We start from the raw sequence: 8,341 nt of genomic DNA on the forward strand, positions 1-8,341 counted from the left end.
ACAGAATTTGCATGATTTTGTTCTCTCCGGCCATTCACGCAAACTGCAAACGAAGTCTTTTATCTCATCCATAGTTGCTGACACTTTGCAACCGCCTTGATGGATGTATTGTGACGTATTTTGACCCTCGATTCTGACCTTGCATTCTGGTTACATTTACCGCCCTTTCATACCACTTCAGTTTCCTTTATTTTACTGATCAAAAGACTTTCCACTCCCATCATGCAATCCCCCATAGTACTTCCGGAAACACAAAGGCGATGGCCAGCATATCTACAAATAACCTCGCTCTCAGGAGCTGAGGAATGACTCGGTACCTATTTAACAGTGACGTAGATCAAAATGGCGCATACCAAGTGGCCTGTATTTGAGCACGATGGGTGTTATTTTGTAGACAAAATTCATGACATAGATGCAGTGAAAGAGAGACGAATCGACCGATGGGATATTCGAGACGATGACGTCATCATCCAAACTTTTCCCAAATCAGGCACGCTATGGATGTTACATGCAGTGTCACTGATGTACGACGTCCTCAATTGGAAGTTGAACCCAACGGGGAAGTCTCTTCGATTGGGATATTTTTACGAGAAGACAGACTCAGTTCCGGGTTTATACGGGGCCACGGTGCGAGCGACTAAATGTTCCCTACATGAGATGCCGTCACCTCGTTTGATGTCATCTCACTTACATCCTCAATTTTTCCACACGGAGTGGAGGAAGGGGAACAGGAAATGCAAAATAATATGTATCACTCGGAATCCTAAAGATGTATGCGTGTCCTTTTATAACTTTCTTAAATCGCTTACATTTGCCGAAATGCATCTGAGCTGGGACGATTGGGTCGAAGCATTCATTGAAGGACGGGTATGGTACGGACCCTGGTTACAGTATGCCCTGGCGTGGAATCAGTATGGCTTGGAAGACAACGTAATACACGTGACATTCGAAGACATGAAACAAGATCTGAAGTCTGTATTGGTTAAGATTGCAGATTTTCTCGGTCGGCCGCTCACTGAGGAAACAATCGATCGCGTTGTGGCGATGTGCAGCTTGGATGAAATGAGGGCATCGGGAACTGACGTTCAAATGTCGCCTGCTCAGAGTGGGGAATCGTGGCCGAAACACGCGGAGTACTTTAGAAAGGGTCAGATTGGTGACTGGAAAAAATCATTTCACTGTGGCACAAAATGAATATTTCGACCAGAAAATTACAGCAGAAGCAAAGAAGCGTGGACTAAAATTGCAATATGAGTGACATGATACGACATTATATGGCTTATTGCACTGGATGCTTGTACTGTTACAATGGAAGTTTTATAATTATAACATCAACACAAATTTACCTATGCTGTTGCTGAACGATTCATAAAATATATATTTGCAAAAAGATCACCATATTGACAGAGAATCACTTACACGTTGCTTTTCAATCATTCGTTTCTGGCTGGCTGGTGATGGATCTGTCTATTTGTTAGTATTAAAAGTGTCAATTATTTAACTGTAATAGCCATACACTGTAAATCTGAGTGTTTTAAACTATGACACATTTTTTGTGTTTTTATTAAACAATTAAGTGTTTTACTTTAAATGGAATGAGTTATTTCACAACACTATTTTCAAATAAACCATTTTTACTGGATATAGTAAAACATTTAAAGTGTTTATAAGCTTGTTCTTAAGTGTTTATAATCTGCATAATTTTGAAAAGTGTATTCAATGAAAACACTTTTAAAATCGCTTTTACTAGACACACTTTTTAATTTTTTTATTAATACGACAAGTTTTCACGACCACGACACTTTGAAAAGTGCTTTATTATTATTAAGTATTTATTCCCAAATAACATACATATATGGTTATTGTAAAGAATAATATCAATTGCATGAAGAAGTGTCATCGACTTACGTGCAGCTGAATAAGTGTGTTTACTGAAATTCAAACCTTTCGTAAAACTGCAGATACAATACCCAATAATTGTGAAAATTGGCACTTCAAAACAGATGAGTAATTAACTGAAACGAACAATAACATCTATAAACCCTTTCTTCATTGATATAAATGAAAGTGCCCAAATCTCTTCCCATGTGGAAATATTGTCCAGAATAGAATACAGTCTCTCCGGGCACATCACATTCCTGGGAAAATCATTAGTTTCACAGAAACATACTCTCTAGAAATAAATCCCATTCTTACTCAATCCTCGAATCTGCATATATACACTACATTTATTTTATTCATCTTTCACTTTGCTATCTGTAAAATAGTTTGATTTCTTATTTTCACCACTCTTAACACCATTCCCCAAAACGGGAAGTGTGGTATCTTAAAACTATATTTACCTAACCATAATTCGTCTGGCATAGGGGATGGGAACACTGAACCACGAATAACCCATATCAATAGAAAAAAAAATACTTGGCAATATCATCTTGTCCACTCCGACCTTAACTCTTAAAATCTGAAATATATAATATCATCAAAGTCGTCAGCAAGGAAGTTATTCATTATGGACTTCTCTTGTACTTTGAAGGCATGAACTTGAGTTTAATCAGTTATCGTAACAACCCACACATAATGAAAAGATTGAACACCGCTGCAAATTACAATACAGCACACAACTACCGACGCTGGTTTTACCAATTACACTTTCCATACGTTTCGTATTAGAGTAAAAATATCATCATATTTTCAGGTTTATTTATGATAACTTCCGGTTCCATTCCTTCGTCAGAAAATCTAAAATGCATCATTCGGTCCAAGTTGTTGTTGCTCCTTCAACGAATATGCCACCTGTCCCGATACTCCTGATAAAATAATTCAATCGTTGAATGAGGTGCGCACAACACAAGTTACCAGTTACTTCAACAAGCAACATATAATAGTATTCATCATGAACACCGTCGTTTAGTAAATGTGTCCGTGTCACACGCAACGTAATATTACCGTAATTGGTATAGTACAGGTGTGATGGTTCAATTACCAAAATGGCAACAGTAACAGAAAGACTTCCCTGACGGCGATAATAAAATACGAACACGAAGCCAACAGATGAGGTTTCAACTGGTACTGGTATTATTATACTCTGCAAACATCAAGTACAATAACGCGGTAAAACTCCACTACTCCAATGACTAGATACTTAAACTCCAATACAATTCAACGAGATCTCCGATCTCAACTCAGTGCTGAACAACTCTTCTATATATACCCCCACTGTCTATAAATAGACCATTACATCAGCATACATATTGCGTCTGGAACTTACTACAAATTTCTAGAATGTTCCATTACCTTCTATTGCCTCTTACAGTGTTCTATTACCTATTCAACCAGTTTCTAAAAAAAATCTAGAATATTCCACCCAGACACAGTACGGTTCTAGAACATTCTCAGTGACACGGAGGTGGTAAATAAGTCGTATGCGACAGTCTGAAAATGTTTGCAAAGAAGTAGCAAACAAAATTATTGGTCAATATTTGTTTTTATATTGTATTTATTGTATTAAGGAAATTTATAAATAACAGTTAAATGATTATGTATAATTGGAGACTCAGAGAAGCTTGTTTAAATTACTCGCATATACAAATTTGCACATGTGTGTGGTAATCACCATATTAGATGGAATAATAGCTATAAAGAAACTGAATATAATGATTAAATCACATGGTATTAACGCCTGTCTAGCGCGGCGACATCTAGCTAGAAAAGTGTTTTAGTTACACTTATGGACTTGTGTGCGCGTCCTATACATACACAATTATAAAACATGCATAGTCGAGTGTTTCATCTTGAAACATTGCATGTTTGTTTTTATTCTGAAGTGTTTCAAAATAAACCAGTTTGAACGTGTTTTAGTTACTCTTATGAACTTGTTTACGTATTGTATACATAAACACTTATAAAACAGTTACGGTCTTGTGTTTTAGGTTGAAACATTGTTGGTGATTTTTCGGTTTCAAATTAAACAGTTTAAATTACAAGTAAGAATTGCTCAGATGTGAATTTTCACTCAAGTTTGTTACTACTGCTTGTATAAAGTTGGATGCATTAGTCCATAAATGTCTTAACAATAAAGACTTTAATGACACATTCAGTGTTATATTTTGAAAAAGTGTATTTTCGTGTATTTTTACCCCAAAACACTTTTCTAAAAATACTAAAACACTAGAGTTTTGATAGAAAATACAAGCGTTTCCCGGGTTAAACTATTTCCAAAATAATGATGGTAATGTATAGGAAAATACATATTCATTTACTGTACTTGTAAATAAACTAAACACATTTCCATATGAATAAATGTTTTAAATGAATCTTCACTACGTGGCCGGTCTTTGTTACTTCAAGAAACTTGTTGAGCGACATTTCTCGGTCGGCACTATCGAATAATGGGGACAACAGAAACAACTTGAAACAGAAAGCACCTAAGGAAAAACTTTGAATGAGAAAGATTATCTGCCTCACAAATTCACAAAAAACAAACAAGAAGCAACTAAATAGAAACTACACATATCGACATCAAAAGAAAAGTGAAAGAAAATCAATTGATTTCTGTACGTAAAGCCTTATGGCAAATAAAGCGCCGCCAATAGTCCAAACCACATATAACCAGCCACATGGGAGGGCGCTATTATATTTAATTTGTAAACCCAAATACATTTAAATCTATAACATATTATATCTTTAAATCTTTTTATAATATTTTATGTTTTAATTAAGCCACACATAACAGTAGTAATTCCTTTGGATTATGTGTTTTTAATATGATTATTGAGACATTTTCGATGTGATTGCTGCTATGGCGATCATTTTATGTGCTCTGCTCTCCTATTGTCGCATTGACTACCATCACATTTTATTGCGGCGAATTATAATGTGGTTTCATATAAATACTCTACACCATACTACAGTTGGACGTCTCAGTTTGTTCATATCATAAATATTATACTGAATACGCATTCACCTCCTTGCACATCAATTTCAATGTGAATATTTGATAAAGTATTACTTGTTCGTCACTAATACATGTGCAATCCGAATAATTGTTATTCAATAAGTAAATAAAATGGAACACAGGGCTGTAAAATTACAGCATGAACAATGTAATACTATAAAGGAACGTCATACTCTGCAAAAAACATAACATGTACCCATTTCAATGCTTAATACATTTGTATTTTAAACCAGGGTAATTGTTTGTTTGTGCACTATAAGGTGATATACATCTCCGTCTTATTTAAAAATGCAAGAACACGAAGCAACGTGTTGTTTTAACATTTTTATTACAAGGGACACCAACAGTGTGTTTTTGGTATGTGTTGATTTATGTTTGGTGTAAATAGAGATGGCTTTATTCTTGCATTCAAACAAATACATTTTACCATACACGATTTGCGAAATGTTCGGCCTTGATTTTTTGACACATAAGTCAAATTTACGTCGACTTTCAAATAGCTAATGTTCATGTATGTATTCCTCAGATTATATATATGCTACAATTTGTATTGGTGTATATAAGCAAGACGTTACAAGAATTGCTGTGGGAAATCAACATAAAGCCAAAAAATGTATCATTTCTTTACACCTGTTTGGGAAATTGCATATTGTAACCGTCCATGTTATAATCTACGAGGGACATATTCATTTTTACTAATATACAAAATAAAACATTCATAATAAATTCATAAAAAATAATTATAACTATTTCAATGGCAAATTGGTTTAAGCTAATCATGACATATTGATAAATTATCAAGTAATATATGCCAGAAATGTCATTCTATGGGAATAATTGTCAGGAGCAGGGACATTTTGGAGTATGCAAGGAATGTAACATGTGATAGTGTATGTCTTAAAAAAAGGAAAAATCATATAGCATTTACTACTCACTGAATATTGTTCACATTAATTTTAGATAATCTATTAGCTTGTTAATGACCCAATTACATATGCAAATTGACACCCTGTCAGTCTGTGCTGTGAAATTTCAATATCGACTCATTGCTGAGAATTGACCATGAATGATGTTATTTTACCTCTTACACCTACGTCAAACACAAAAAAATACAAGTAACCTGTAGAATACTGTGTGGGTAATATTTTTTATATTGATTTTTGTTGCATTTGCAGCAAATAGTTACCAAACAATGAGAAATCTATAGGATTGAATATACCCCACAGCTGGCTTCACATGCATTGTTCATAGGTCATATGGTGCTTACACCAGGATTTAATTACAGCACCTAGGCGGTATGTGGTTACAGCTTAATGTTCGAGTAATCGCAAGAAATTGACATGACAATAGAAATTCATTAAAGACTGCCACTCCCATGCAATTAACAGCGAGTGAAATTCCTGGGATTGAAACATATATTTTGAAGTCACTGATGTAGGCAACGAATAACTGCAAGTTGACATAAAGACGAGGTAGTTTATTTAATCAGTGGTAAACTAGAGGCTGAAATTATAATTAATTTGTTTATTTCAATTTCTCCTGACGTCAAATAGAATACACTGGTGAAACACTGTAGTAACTGTGGGTGAAAGGATGTTTTGGGGTGTAGTTTACATTGTATATGGAGTGGTAGGGTCGGGTGTAATGTGTTCATTTCCAACTATTATGAAGTCACGTAGAATTTCACTTAATTTATTTTTGCTGACATGTTTTCAAGCATTACATGTGAATCTAATTTTCACTGCGCTGTGTCTCAATATAGTATGAGGGAAATGGCATATTCACTGGAATTTATTTCAGGGGAAAAATGTTTTCAGTGATAATGAAGTATTATGACAGATACCCTCCCCGTGGCTTTCATTGGGTATGGAAGTTATTTTCACGAGTGATGCGGTGTATCCTGCTGCCGTACTTTCACGAGCGAAGCCACGGGGAGGGTGTGGGGTTCTGTTATTATACACATGTCCCATATTTGATTATTTCATATTAAAAAAAGAACGTGCAACAAACCGGGATAGAAATTTAGATCGGGGAACCCAATTGCCCATTAATATGCTCCAAGACAGTGCTGCGACCTAGCAACGCTTGTCAGTGTAGAACGCGTGTCGCTGTACGTGTGAAAATAAAATAATCAGACGTCTAATTTAATTCATTGTCCGAATAAATAACTCGTGGATGTTTAAGCGCGGTGGTCGTAGCACAGCGCGTGTTCGAATTTCACGTAAATAAACAATGTATTTTACACGCGTTGTATACGTCGCTGTGAGTCCCATATCGAACAGGACGCGACACGACGACTGTCGCCCTTTAGTTGGGACAACGACAGAACCAGAACTTAAACTGGGCGACTACGATACACGGTTGATGTTGAAGTTAAAAGTTCCTCCACAGATCTGTACATTGGCAAACATGCCGTGCAACTGCGGTACTCCACTGACGGAATGACTTTCGTTGAAATCGGTCGTCGCTGACTCGTGAGCTGCACACTACAACCTCGTTTGGGATGTTGCTGTCGCGCGCAGTTATCTAACATGAAAAAATTTTACTTTCTGTATGATGTTCTCTAAGCTAGTTTGTAATTTCAGACATTGTTTTGATAACCACGAGTTGAGTCCTGAGAGACTAGATCGGTTTCTGTAGCAACCGTGACGCTATATCCAAACGTTCGCTACATTGTTTCCCATTGCGTTCTCGCGGTATTTGTCTGTTTACCGCCCAAAATTCCCACCAAAGTTCTGCCTCGTGTTAGTCGCGTGTCACTCCTAATATGGAATGACAGCGCTATGTTTCGTTTGTATGCGCCAATCATTAGCGTTGTTTTATTTTCTGAACGTTTTGACATGATATATTCTAGAGTACAAACACGTGTTTGGCACTTCTCCGATTAGCTGTCACCGAGACAAATGCCGCTCTAACGTTGACAATTACATTAACTAGGCAAAGCGCTGTCGTGAGAAGTCCGATTCAGGCCGTCGCTGTAATTCCTTCTATGGTAACTTCGCAACTTGATGCTCGTTATGCACACCCTCCTTTCTATGCTCTCTACGATGTCAACTCCTCATGAAGCTATTATTTAGCGATCTATATTTTATACCAAGAAGTATTTGCTGTACAACGTATTGATGTTCATGTTGAGTACAAATAAACCAGTTTGAATTATACCTCACGTCTGTTCAACTCAAGAAAACACAACGCAATCGATGTCCGTTTCAATAACAATTCCGCATGATTAGTCAGTTCGTTTTATGTGACGAAAAGAACACCCCAACGCCTAGTTTTGCGATATAAACTTATCCACCACAGTTGCTTGCTTGTCGTGGATAGACTGAGTCTTGGTTACCGGTTAAATTTTGCTAATTTGGCGTTGGTAATCTTTATTTGGAACTG

The 8,341-nt window shown here is 36.3% G+C and overlaps 1 pseudogene; it reads left to right on the plus strand.

Annotated features, from left to right (window-relative positions):
* Positions 1-342: 342 nt before the first annotated feature.
* LOC100371037 (amine sulfotransferase-like) lies at positions 343-1,524 on the plus strand (annotated as a pseudogene).
* The last annotated feature ends 6,817 nt before the right edge of the window (positions 1,525-8,341 follow it).

The sequence above is a fragment of the Saccoglossus kowalevskii genome, chromosome 3 (assembly GCF_978046115.1).
Source record: "Saccoglossus kowalevskii chromosome 3, keSacKowa6.1, whole genome shotgun sequence".
NCBI lineage: Eukaryota > Metazoa > Hemichordata > Enteropneusta > Harrimaniidae > Saccoglossus > Saccoglossus kowalevskii.